The sequence below is a fragment of the Vipera berus genome (assembly GCF_964194415.1).
Source record: "Vipera berus genome assembly, chromosome: 2".
Lineage (NCBI taxonomy): Eukaryota > Metazoa > Chordata > Lepidosauria > Squamata > Viperidae > Vipera > Vipera berus.
The window spans coordinates 277,925,586-277,939,304 of NC_138203.1; the positions used below are offsets into that span (position 1 = coordinate 277,925,586).

The following is a 13,719-nucleotide window of genomic DNA, read 5'->3' on the forward strand; positions in this document are numbered from 1 at the left end:
GATTCTACCTCTTTTTTTTAAATGAATCTTTATTTACATTTTGTATTAAAAACACACCATACACCAACAAAGACAAAAAAAATTTACAATATACAAAAAACGAAGAAATCAAAAAATTGAAAACCATTTCAAAAATTTCACATTATATCTACTTCTAAACTAACAATTATATTCCACTCATTAAGTCTCTTATAACCATTCAACTCCAAAGCTTATTCATTAACAAAAACTATATCACTTCATTTTTGACCAACCTCCAAGCCACCCTCATTTCTTTAATCTTTTATCCATCCAAATATACCATTTATTCCATGATAGAAATGCTGGTGTCTCTTCTTTACCCTTCAACTTCTTGGTCAATGTGTCTGCTTCTGCACAATCAAGTATTCTCCTAATTATAACTTCATCCGGCGGGGTATGATTTGCCTTCCAAAATTGAGCATACCCCATCCTTGCCGCCGTTAAGATATGTAAAACCAAATACCATATTTCCTTCTTAATATTTCCAGGCCTGGAGCCAAGCAGATACGTCTCTGGTTTAAGATCAACTAAACACCCTGTGATTTCCTCTATCCATTTTTGGATTCTCATTCTACCTCTTGTGGGCAGAGACGATCAACCAGGAGTTTGCAGTATCCACCAGGAGCTACTGGTTGCATTTGCATAGAACCAGAGTGTTGTGATTCTGTGCCAGTCTGTGATCCCGGCAGCTGAGTCCGGGGAATCAGAGGAGGAGGAGAAGGTGGGGCCTGGGGAGCCATCAGAGTTGGAGGAAGGCTCTGATGAGTCACCAGACTTACAAAGTGAGGAAGAACCTGGCCCCTCCACTCATGGTCAAGCTGAGAGCCAGCTGGGCTGGGAGGCCGATTCAAACTCGGAGGAAGCACAGCTGGAAGACCTCAGAGACGCTCGGAAACGTAGACAGGTCACACGAGTAAATCAGAGGGAGGCAATGGGGCACCTCCAGGGGAGAAGGAGAAGGCAGTGAGAAGCCACGCCTTGGGGGCTGCGTAACAAAAAGGGAATGTGTTGGTAGGGCTGGTTGCTGGAGGCAACCCTTTGCAAAGAACTTCTGTGTCAAGAGATGATGGTCTGTTTATTTTACCAGTGAGTTATTTCTTGTGTTGGCTCCTGCTCTGTTTTGTTTCTGGACAAGGTCTGTAACTTCAGTAAAAGGGGTTTATTTATCCAGTCTACTGCTAAATTAGGAGTTGCCTCATGATGTAACAAGGATGTACGTAGGATGGGACAGAACACAGAGCCTGTTGGGAGAGCAAGCAGTTGCTCACCGTGAGCTACAAAGAGCTGAAACTTCATCCAGTGGATCAAGCTAGCACTGTCAAGCCAGCACTGTGGTGATCTGGAAAGTGTGTCCTGTTTATATTCCTGCTTGTGGAGGACTCCTGTCCGCACCAAGTGCGCATTGATCAAGTTGTTAGAGGAGAAACAAGAAGGTCTATAGCAGAGGTGGGGAACGATGGCCCTTTTATGACCTTTGGACTTCAACTCCCAGAATGCCTGAGGCAGCAGGAGTTGGTCCACAGGTCATAAAGAGGCATAGTTCCCCAGCCCTTTCCTTAGAGCAGACATGTCAAACACAAGGCCCGGGGCCCGGATCCGGCCCGCGAAGTGGTTTCATGTGGCCCGCCAAGCCATCCTGGAAACAGTGAGGGAACGGCCCCCACTGCCTTGGCCCTGGCCCAGAGACCCTCCTTCCGCCAGAGACCCTCAGATCTGTCCCACTCCTGCCCAGGCCCCCATAGGCACCCTTGATGCGAACGATGTAGAGCTGGCCACGCCCACCCAGTAGGCCATACGCACTCTAGCCACGCCCACCCAGTAGGCCACGCCCACCCTGGCCATACCCACCCGGCCCCCTGAGGGCAACCGCAATGCTGATGCGGCCCTCAATGAAATTGAGTTTGACACCCCTGCCTTAGAGTCATGTCTAGCCACTCTCCTCTGTGAAAATGATGAATTCCTCAGAGAGGCAGAAGTCTGTATTCACATTCAACGGTGCAAGGAAGTAACAACTACTACTGGGAAAAATGAAGCCGTAGAGAAAAACTGTTGGCAGCGCAGGACCAAAAAACCACCCCCAAGACAAGTATCCCTACTACTGGAATTGAATAATAATTAGAACCATTGTTAAAAAGGCACGGCAAAGAATGTTCTTCCTGCAACAACTCAGAAAGCACAGTGTTACTTGTCCAAATAGCAACCCCCCCCAAAAAAAGGAATCTTCAAGGCTTTAAATATGAGCCAGCCGTGTGCTGCAGCTGCCAAAAAAGCCAACACAGTGCTAGGCTGCATTAACAGAGGGATAGAATCAAGATCAAGTGAAGTACTAATACCACTTTACAATGCTTTGGTAAGGCCACACCTGGAATACTGCATCCAGTTTTGGTCACCACGATGTAAAAAAGATGTCGAGACTCTAGAAAGGGTACAGAGAAGAGCAACAAGGATGATTGGGGGACTGGAGGCTAAAACATATAGGGAACGGGTATGTGTAGTTTAATGAAGAGAAGGGTGAGGGGTGACATGATAGCAGTGTTCCAGTATCTCAGGGGCTGCCACAAAGAAGAGGGAGTCAAGCTATTCTCCAAAGCACCTGAAAGCAGGACAAGAAGCAACGGATGGAAACTAGTCAAGGAGAGAAGCAACCTAGAACTAAGGAGAAACTTCCTGACAGTTAGAACAACTAACCAGTGGAACAACCTGCCTCCAGAAGCTGTGAATGCTCCAACACTGGAAGTTTTTAAGAAGAGACTGGACAGCCATTTATCCGAAATGGTATAGGTTTCCTGCCTGAGCAGGAGGTTGGAGTAGATGACCTCCAAGGTCCCTTCCAATATTATTATTATTATTATTATTATTATTATTATTATTATTATTATTATTATTATTATTATTATTATTATTATTATTATTATTATTATTATTGCCACAAGAGAGAAGCTTTATTGAATACACATCTCGGAGCTGAAAAAGCAAAACCAGCTGACTAGTTAAACAATAGCTTTCCTTAACCCTTACCCACCAGTTGTTCACCTTGCCCAATCATAGATCTTTGGTTTGTTATGGGAATGGTCCACTTCTCCATTAGACACCTGCGCTAGTGACCTTGGCATTCTTGCAGGCTCTCGGGGTCTGTGAACGGCTTCTTAGAATCCCGTTTCCTCCCTACGCTTTCTGCCTCTCCCCCTTCTTTCTATGGCAAGCTGAGTAGCGATAGAAGTTAGCAGGCATCTTAAGTGACACTCAGACTGCCCAAGGAGCTGCTGATACCGTTCTATGGAGGAATTATTGAGTCTGGCTTTTGTACCTCCGTAACTGTCTGGTTTGGCACAGCCACCAAACAGGACAGACACAGACTTCAACAGATAGTTAGGACTGCAGAAAAATACAATTGCAACCAGCCTACCTTCCACTGAGGATCTGTATACTACATGAGCCAGGAAGAGGGCTAAGAAAACATCTTCAGACCCTTTACATCCTGGACATAAACTGTTTCAACTCCTTCCCTCAGGACGCTACTATGGGGCATTGTATGCCAAAACAACTAAACACAAAGATAAGTTTTCTTCCCCTGTGCCATTACTCTGCTGAACGCCCAATCCCCACAACACTGGCTTAAGCCTAAAGATATTTACCCGTGTAGTAGGTCTGTATTGCTATTATTATTCTCATCTTTCACATTCTCCTATTTGTATCTTACAATATATCATTTTGTTGTTTGTATCTTATGATTTATGATTGTATCCTACAATTGTATCCTACCAGCCTGATTAATGTTTTATCACTTTGTTGTATGTATGTACACAGAGTTTATGCACCAGAGACAAATTCCTGGTGTGTCCAACCACACTTGGCCAATAAAGAATATTCTATGTTCTGTATCCTCCCCCTGGAAGAAAACAAGGTAGACACCTGGAGTAGGGGTCTTCATCAAGTGTTTGGTGACAGGAAGAAAAGTAGCTCAAAGCTCAAGCTGTCACAAAGAAGAAGAATCTGCTAAGTTCCCCAAAGAGAAAATGGTAGGTGGTGGTGATTGGCGACTCACTTTTCAGAGGAACAGAAACAGCAATTTGTAGACTGGACAACCTATCAAGGGGAGTATGTTATTTCCCAGGTGCAAAGATCAAAGATGCAACAGAGAGGCTTATCAAATCTACTGATCATCATCCTTTTCTCCTTTTCCATGTTGGAATGAATGATACAACAACAAAAACAACTGAAAACCATGTCAGGGGACTGTGAGCAGCTAGGCATGAAGGCAAAAGACTTAGGAGCACAGGTGGTGATCTCATGTATACTTCCAACTGAAGGTCAACATCCAATGAGGCAAGAAAAGATTCTAGAAGTAAATCACTGGCTCTCCTGTTCTATCTTGCAACAAACCCTTTCTTCCACCAAGTCCAAACACAGATCTTATCTCTTTCAGGTAAAAATCTCAACACAAAAACCATAGCCTTTTATTTGATCCGGTCTTTTTTGTGTGCACAAAGATTATTCGGAAGAGTGAGTAGAAGGATGCAAAGATGTGCATGAACCTTTTTCAGTCTGATGTGATAAGATCTAAGTGGTGATCCATAAACAGGCTATTAGTCTGTTCGTAGAACTGGTTAGCTAGTTTTATCCAGAGAATCCCCATTTCATGGGGTGGGGGGGGGAACCCTTCACTTTGCATTTAGATATTTCTCCTTTGGGCCCCTCATTTTTTGGGCTTCATATCCTAGCCCTAAAATTCCTGGAAGGCTACTTGATAACCTTATCAAGGAACTCAAATCAGGCCAGCATTTTATTCAGGGGTTAGCTTCTCCTTAATGAACACTGGCTGTTGTGGTTAGGAAGCTGGGTTGGAGGTTAGCAAACCTGCATTCAAGACCTGAATGCTGCCATGGGTGAGGTGACCTCCCATCCTTTGCTCCAGCTGCTGTCAGGGACATGAAAGGAGCCCCCAACTGGGCTAATCCCTTCAACCCGGAAGCACCTCAGTGCTTCTAACATGAGTGCAAACATCTCCTTTCCTGTTGCAGATAAGTTAGCTAGAAAGTTTTGCATACTTAATTAGCAAAAGCAATAGCACTTAGACTTATATACCGCTTCACAGTGCTTCACAGCCCTCTCTAAGCGGTATAGAGTCAGCATATTGCCCCCAACTATCTGAGTCCTCATTTTACCAACCTCGATGGAAGGCTGAGTCAACCTTGAGCCGGTCAGGATCGAACTGCCAAACTGCTGGCAATCAGCAGAAGTAGCCTGCAATACTGCATTCTAACCACTGCACCACCACAGCTCAGCCTTACTATCAGCCTTATAAGTTAGGGACAGAAGGCGAGGATTGTAATATTTTAGTAATTCTGGGAGGACCACCCTCTACCAAGGCTTGGAATACTTCGTTGTTTGTTGCCTATTGTTTGCTAATGATCATGTGCCTTGGTTTCCCAAAAGTGTATTTAAACGATGCCAAGTTGTGTGTTGGGTGCTCTCGATTTGTGATGTAATCCCGAGAGCTCACCTCTTTGTGCTGTGCAGAATAAACAGGTTGCAATTTCCTGCCTTGTGCAATAATTGGCTGCTTCGCACCAGACGAAAAACAAATTCATCATTTGGCTGGGCCAGTTCACAGCCTTGCCGTCCTGTTTGGGAGGAACATCGGATCTGTTCCCAAGGCGGGTTTCTTTGAAAGAGTGCCAGACAAAGGCGGTTGGCTTGAAGCAGAGGAGAGGTTTATTTCCGAGAGCACCATAGAGGCAGAGGGCCAGATCAGCTATCGGAGGTGGTCACCGGAGTCCAATTTCACTAGGTAGTTTCTCTGATGGTTCCTTTGTTCTTTGGAAGCCCGTGAAATTTAATATTTCTTAGAAAACGTAATTGACTGATGGTTTAAAAAAGGGCCAGACACTCTGTTCAGGTGCAGTTTTCCCCGCTTATTTCCTGTGTAATTAGAGTATTCAATAGAAGTAATTATCTCATAAAGGAAAGGGATCTTTTGTGGATTAATGGGTGGGAACTCTGACACCCTGAGTGGAACGTTCACCTGAACAGGCTGGCGTCTTTTGCGAATTTGAACCCTTTTGTCAAGTTTGTTCCCTTTGTTTCCCATGTAATTCTTATCCTCTTTGAGCTGGAAATGATGGGTAGGTTTAAATTAAGTGGAACAGAGGAAAGATTGAATATTAGGGGAGGTTTTATTTTTCTTTCTTTCTCTTTCTTTCTTTCTTTCTTTCTTCCCTTTCTTTCTTTCTTTCTTTCTTCCCTTTCTTTCTTTCTTTCTTTCTTTCTTCCTTCCTTTTCTTTCTTTCTTTCTTTCTTTCTTTCCTTTCTTTCTTTCTTTCTTTCTTCCCTTTCTTTCTTTCTTTCTTTCTTTCTTTCTTTCTTTCTTTCTTTCTTCCCTTTCTTTCTTTCTTTCTTTCCTTTCTTTCTTTCTTTATTTCTTTCTTTCTTTCTTTTTTCTTTCTTTCTTTCTTTCTTTCTTTCTTTCTTTCTTTCTTTCTTTCTTTCTTTCTTTCTTCCCTTTCTTTCTTTCTTTCTTTCTTTCTTTCTTTCTCATTCCTTCCTTCCTTTCTCTTCCTTTCTTCCTTCTTTCCTTCCTTTTTTATTTCTTTTTATTTTTTCTTCCTTCTTTCCTTACTTTCTCTTTTGCTTTTTTTCCTTCCTTTTTTCTTTTTCCTTTCTTTTTTCATCCTTCCTTTTTCTTTCTTGCTTTCTTCCTCTTCTTTCCTTCTTTCCTTCCTTCCTTTCTTTTTTTGGTTTTTTTTCCTTCCTTCCTTCCTTCCTTCCTTCCTTCCTTCCTTCCTTCCTTCCTTCCTTCCTTCCTTCCTTCCTTCCTTCCTTCCTCAAATCGTATGAGGAACCTACACCCTTGTGTTTGGTATAGACATTTTCAAACACTCTGTTGCTCTGTGAAATATTATTCATCCCAAAGTCCTATTTACACAGATTCATGATGAGTGTCAAACTCTCACAAAGGTAAATCATGTGTTACGCTACAACATGTGTTGAAATCAAATGAAATAAAGAGCGAGCTAGCCAACTAGTAAAAGTGTATTTCAAGATAAATAAAATGTCAACCTCTGGCACATCAACCTCAATATTCTGCCTCCAGACAGTGACTGACTACAGATCCCTGAATGTTCACTAGCAGGATATGAAGGCTATTAAAAATAGTCCTCAACTTACAACCATCTGTTTAACAATAACAGCAATAACAATAAAGTTGGAAGGGACCTTGGAGATCTTCTAGTCCAACCCCTTGCTCAGGCAGGAAATCCTATACCATTTCAGACTATTCGAAGTTACATTGGTACTGAAAAAAGTGACTTATGACCAATTTTCACGCTTAAGGACCCTAGCGGCAACCCCATGGTCACGTGTTCAGAATTGGGTTGCTTGGCAACTGACATGTATTTATGACAGTTGCAACATCCCGGGGGGGCGGTCATGCGATCACCGTTGGTAACCTTCCCAGCCAGTTTCCAACAAGCAAAGTCAACGGGGGAAGCCTGATTCACTTAACGACTGTATGATTCATTTAGTAAGTGCAGTGATTCACTTAAGAACTGTGGCAGAAAAGGTAAGGCTCAGTTGTGGTCGTAATTTGAGGATTAACTGTACCGAAGTTGAGATATATTGTTCCTGTGTATGGAAGTGCCATATTCCCTAAGCTGCAGTACTACAGGTAGTCCTCGATTTATGACCACCAACTGGTAAAACATTGGTTGAGTTTTCCCTCTGGCCACCAGGGGGCGGAATCAAAAAAATTCACATCACTGTTTTGTTCCCTCTCTCTCTGTGTGTCTCTCTCTCCTCTATGGTGCCTCTGTTGAGGTGGATGTCAGTTTTGCAAGAAGTTTGCAGGCTGCATCCGGTGTTTGCTGCCAGTTATCTGTTTCCATTGTGAAAGTGAGCAGCTGCTGCTGCTGCTGTATCCCAGCGTGGAGAGAAGAGACCAAGAAAAAAAGGTATTTCTTTCCCCTTTTCCTTTCTTTTTTAAAACCTCGTCTCTTTCTTCTTTTCACGAGCCGGCTGGATCCCTCCAAACAGGTTGCAGCATTATTTCAAGAATTTCTGTTCAGAAAACGGAAGGTGATGCAGTTTGAGCATCTGAACGGCTCTTAGAAAGATTTCTTTGCTGTTCGTTAGGGTGAAAATCAAAGCATCATCTCCCTTTTTTTTTAAAAAAAAGTTTCTAGTCCTTAAGATGGTTCTTGGTCTCAGAAACGGGGCTGTCTCCTGGCGATGGATATCCATATGCTCCTGTTGTAGCCTGCTTGCCAAGGAAAAGGCTCTTTGTGTTTTATGTAAATATATTTGTGGCAAAATTGGCTTTACCAAACAAACGAAAAAGGAGATTGAAGAGTATTTCTATTAAATAAAGCACAGTCCAAGACTTCTTATATTACAGGTCAGTTGGTGTATTATACTAATCCATCATTTTAAGTCAAGTTTAGTGAATTGTACACAGGTAGCTGGTTTATGTAATAAACCATGATAATTCATGGTATAGCTCATGTGTATTAAATCAGATTAGTAGTGCAAAACTATATTATACTCGAGCAATGTTTTACAAACTTTTAACAGCCATGCATAATTTCCAGTCTGTATAATTGGTAGTTTATTCTTTTCCTCTAACATCCTCTAAAATCATTCTCCACTTTTCCTTCTTCCACACAAACATGGGTGAAAATGTAATAGCCATCTCTCCGGCAAATATTCCATGGATTTGATATTATAATTTGCCCGTTATGAAAAGAAGGAAAAGAAGTTAGATGATTTCCATAAAAGGATCTTTGGACTGTGGTGGACTTCTAACAATTTCTATGCTATAGAACAGCATTTTTAAAGTCCTTTGTAAAAAAATCATTTAACCCTCATACACTGGCACCATAAAAAGCAAAGGAAAAATGGGCCATCGATTGGAGTGATAACTGAAGTGTGAGTTATTGGGAAGACTTATTTAAAAAACAGCAGCCCACGAGGGGAAAACCTTTGCCAGCTGTTCCAGCTGCTGATGCAATTCTTGCATCAAGATTGACAAGACTGATCTGGTGGGATCCAAAGGAGCAACACAATAAATCTCATGGGAACAGAAGGAAAAGAAAGATTGGGTTGCTAAATATTTTCAGTATGTATGTATGTGTGTATGTATGTATGTATGTATGTATGTATGTATGTATTTATTTATTTATTTATTTATTTATTTATTTATTTATTTATTAATTATTGGGACTTATATGCCACCCTATCTCCCGAAGGACTCAGGGCGGCTAACAACAATAACATACAATAATACAGAAGTTAAAAGAAAATTAAATTAATGGCCCCTGTAGAATAAATTAAAATTAAAATAAGTTAAAAATTAAAGTTAAAAATTAAAAACATAATTAAAATCCCTGTCAGTCCAGGTCAGCCTGGTGGAAAAGGAGTGTTTTGAGGCCGCGGCGAAAGGACTGGAGATCTGGGGCCATCCGAAGCTCAGGGGGGAGCTGGTTCCATAGGGCTGGCGCTCCCACAGAGAAGGCCCTCCCCCTGGGGGTCGCCAGCCAACATTGTCTAGCCGACGGTACCCTGAGGAGGCCCTCTCTGTGTGAGCGTACTGGGCGATGGGAAGTCGTTCCCGGCAGCAGATGGTCCTGCAAGTATCCCGGGCCTAAGCCATGTAGGGCTTTAAAGGTAAGTACCAGCACCTTAAATCTCACCCGGAAGGCAACCGGTAACCAATGCAGCTCACGCAGGAGGGGTGTAATATGGGAGTATGGGGGTGCTCCCATCACTACCCGCGCGGCCGCACTCTGCACCAGCTGAAGCCTCTGGGTGGTCTTCAAGGGCAGCCCCATGTAGAGAGCATTGCAGTAATCTATACGGGAGGTAACGAGTGCGTGGGTGACTGTACGTAGAAGGAAGAACTAAAAGCTTTCTCCTCTAATATCTTTATATTAAGTTAAAATTTATTAAATATATTTATTTTGTTTATCATAAAAAATAAACACAAAATAGAAAAACAAAAAAATGCATCCATCACTAACAATGAAAGAGAAAAATGGTGTACAAAAAAGGGGGGGAAAAACGAGTAACAAGTATCAAATAAATTTGAGATTAAATATATAGAATCCACCCTGGCTGGATGCTGGGAAAAAAAGAGAGAAGACAAGTAAAACTTAGACAATTTTATAAGAGACTGGAAGCCGTTTCTGGACTTTCTATGTGTTAAGTACAATAACAGATGGCTAACAGAGGGATTCAAAGATTAATATTTAGCCTAACCTATTGACTGTTCTTTTTTAAAGTATATATACTTGCACATATTATGATCAGATGTTGGGTCGATTAGATAGAAACTCCCTCACTTGGAATATTTCTTTATTTAATGTGGGGTTGTTGGGGTGTTTTTTTTGTTAAATAGGGATGGAAAAGCTTGTAACTATTTGTAGACCCACTGTGTAAAGGGAAGAAGAAGTTAAAATTTACAAGCAGCTAGGCCTTGATTTGTTGTTGTTGTTGTTAGCTGCGAAGTCGTGTCCGACCCATCGCGACCCTATGGACAACATTCCTCCAGGCCTTCCTGTCCTCTACCATCTTCTGGAGTCCATTTAGGCTCACGCCTACTGCTTCAGTGACTCCATCCAGCCACCTCATTCTCTGTCGTCCCCTTCTTCTATTGCCCTCGATCTTTCCCAGCATTAGGCTCTTCTCCAGTGAGTCCTTCCTTCTCATTAGGTGGCCAAAGGATTTGAGTTTTAGCTTCAGGATCTGGCCTTCTAAAGAGCAGTCAGGGTTGATCTCCTCTAGGGCTGACCGGTTTGATCGCCTTGCAGTCCAAGGGACTCGCAGGAGTCTTCTCCAGCACCATAGCTCAAAGGCCTCAATTCTTTGGCGCTCAGCCTTTCTTATGGTCCAACTTTCACTGCCATACATTGCAACTGGGAAGACCATAGCCTTGACTATACGCACTTTTGTTGACATAGTGATGTCTCTGCTTTTTAGTGTGCTGTCTAGATTTGCCATGGCTTTCCTCCCCAGGAGCAAGCAAGGCCTTGATAGTAAACTGCTAACATGCAAGAATGATCAGGAATGTTCATCAAAGCAAAGGTGATCAAAAGTGCTTGTTCAAGTGAAACTCCAGATATATTATAGGACAAGGCAACAGCTGGGGAAAAGAGGAACTTGGGGGCGATACGATCGTTGTTACTTGGATAAAATGGGCCGATTGCTGCTAGAGAGAGATAGTTCTTGACTTACAACAGTTCGTTTAGTGGCTGTTCGAAGTTGCAACCCTGATAAAAAGTGACTTTTGACCATTTTTCAGATGCTTGGCAATTGACTCATATTTATGATGGCTGCAGTGTCTCGCAGTCACCGGATCACCTTCTGACCTACAAAGTCAAAGGGGGAAGCCGGATTCACTTAACAGCCGTGTGACTAACTTAACGGCTGCAGTGATTCCCTTAACAAATGTGGCGAGAAAGGCCATCAAAGCGGTTGAAACTCACTTAACTGTCTCGCTTAGCAATAGAATTGTTGGGCTCGATTGCGGTCGTTAAGTCGAGGACTGCCTGTAATGCTGACGCTAGCTAAGCAATATTGGCTGAACTCAAGTTAACATGAATAAGGTCTTGGCTATCCTAAAAGAGATTGGTTTGAGGTGGGCTTATGGAGAATTAACTGTGAAAACTACCGTTGAAGGAGTGATTTTAGAATACAGTAGAACAGGGGTCTTCCAACGTGGCCCTTTTATGACTTGTGGACTTCAACTCCCAGAATTCCTCAGCCAGGCCACGTTGGAAGACCCCTGCAATAGAATAACAGAGTTGGAGGTCTTCTAGCCCAGGGTTTTTCAACTGGTGGAACGCGTACCACCGGTGGTACGTTGGCACCTGGCAGGTGGTACGCAAGCCTGCCTAGCCTGGACAAGGGTAGCTGGGGGAGGGAATGAGCCAAAGCGGCGCAGCGCAGGACTTGTCGTGGAGAGTCTTTGGGCGCTGCAGGGCTGCTGGGGCAAAACAAGCCGAGAAGAGAAAGGAAGAAGATGGCGGAGACAGGAGAGGCTATAAAAGGAGGCAGTTTTGGCGGGAAACAGAGAGAGAGAAAAAAAAAGACTTCAGAGAAAGAGTCAGTAGAGAAAGGGATTTTCTCAGAGAAGCAGTGTGTGAGGCAGAGAGGAAAGGCTTTGGGGCAGGTGTGTGTGTGAGAGAGGCAGAGAGGAGCTTTTGGGCAGGTGTGTGTGTGTGAGGCAGAGAGGTGAGGCTTTTGGACAGGTGTGTGTGTGAGGCAGAGAGGCAAGGCTTTTGGGCAGGTGTGTGTGTGTGGGTGAGGCAGAGGCAAGGCTTTGGGGCAGGTGTGTGTGTGAAGCAGAGAGGAAAGGCTTTGGGACAGGTGTGTGTGTGAGGCAGAGAGGCAAGGCTTTGGGGCAGGTGTGTGTGTGAGGCAGAGAGGCAAGGCTTTGGGGCAGGTGTGTGTGTGTGAGGCAGAGGCAAGGCTTTGGGGCAGGTGTGTGTGTGAAGCAGAGAGGAAAGGCTTTGGGACAGGTGTGTGTGTGAGGCAGAGAGGCAAGGCTTTGGGGCAAGTGTGTGTGAGGCAGAGAGGCAAGGCTTTTGGGCAGGTGTGTGTGAGGCAGAGAGGCAAGGCTTTTGGGCAGGTGTGTGTGTGAGGCAGAGCGGAAAGGCTTTGGGACAGGTGTGTGTGTGAGGCAGAGAGGCAAGGCTTTGGGGCAAGTGTGTGTGAGGCAGAGAGGCAAGGCTTTTGGGCAGGTGTGTGTGAGGCAGAGAGGCAAGGCTTTTGGGCAGGTGTGTGTGTGAGGCAGAGCGGAAAGGCTTTGGGGCAGGGGTGTGTGTTTGAGGCAGAGGCAGAGGCAAGGCTTTGGGGCAGGTGTGTGTGTGTGAGAGGCAGAGAGGCAAGGCTTTGGGGCAGGTGTGTGTGAGGCAGAGAGGCAAGGCTTTGGGGCAGGTGTGTGTGTGAGGCAGAGCGGAAAGGCTTTGGGGCAGGGGTGTGTGTGAAGCAGAGAGGCAAGGCTTTGGGGCAGGGGTGTGTGTGAGGCAGAGAGGCAAGGCTTTGGGGCAGGTGTTTGTGTGAGGCAGAGAGGCAAGGCTTTGGGGCAGGTGTGTGTGTGAAGCAGAGAGGAAAGGCTTTGGGGCAGGTGTGTGTGTGAGGCAGAGAGGAAAGGCTTTTGGGCACGTGTGTTTATGTGAGGCAGAGAGGCAAGGCTTTGGGGCAAGTGTGTGTGAGGCAGAGAGGCAAGGCTTTTGGGCAGGTGTGTGTGAAGCAGAGAGGAAAGGCTTTGGGGCAGGTGTGTGTGTGAAGCAGAGAGGAAAGGCTTTGGGGCAGGTCTGTGTGTTTGAGGCAGAAAGGCAAGGCTTTGGGGCACGTGTGTTCGTGTGAGGCGGAGAGGCAAGGCTTTTGGGCAGGTGTGTGTGTGTGTGTGTGTGAGGCAGAGGCAAGGCTTTTGGGCAGGTGTGTGTGAGGCAGAGAGGAAAGGCTTTGGGGCAGGTGTGTGTGTGTGTGTGTGTGAAGCAGAGAGGAAAGGCTTTTGGGCACGTGTGTTTGTGTGAGGCAGAGAGGCAAGGCTTTTGGGCAGGTGTGTGTGTGTGTGTGTGAGGCAGAGAGGCAAGGCTTTGGGGCAGGTGTGTGTGTGTGAGGCAGAGGCAAGGCTTTTGGGCACGTGTGTTTGTGTGAGGCAGAGAGGCAAGGCTTTGGGGCAGGTGTGTGTGTGTGTGT

At 44.5% G+C, this 13,719-nt stretch overlaps 1 protein-coding gene across 7 annotated transcripts in view; it reads left to right on the plus strand.

Annotated features, from left to right (window-relative positions):
• Window positions 1–7,841: 7,841 nt before the first annotated feature.
• LOC308661159 (uncharacterized protein) overlaps window positions 7,842–13,719 on the plus strand; it is a 46,214-nt gene continuing 40,336 nt past the window's right edge. For 5 of the 7 annotated variants that reach the window (XM_081315973.1, XM_081315970.1, XM_081315969.1 and 2 more), the window contains exon 1: window positions 7,849–7,970. The gene's annotated coding sequence lies outside the window, so the exon portion shown is untranslated. Of the gene's footprint in view, window positions 7,971–13,719 lie in introns of all 7 variants that reach the window. The other 2 variants (XM_081315975.1, XM_081315974.1) reach the window with 1 other exon arrangement.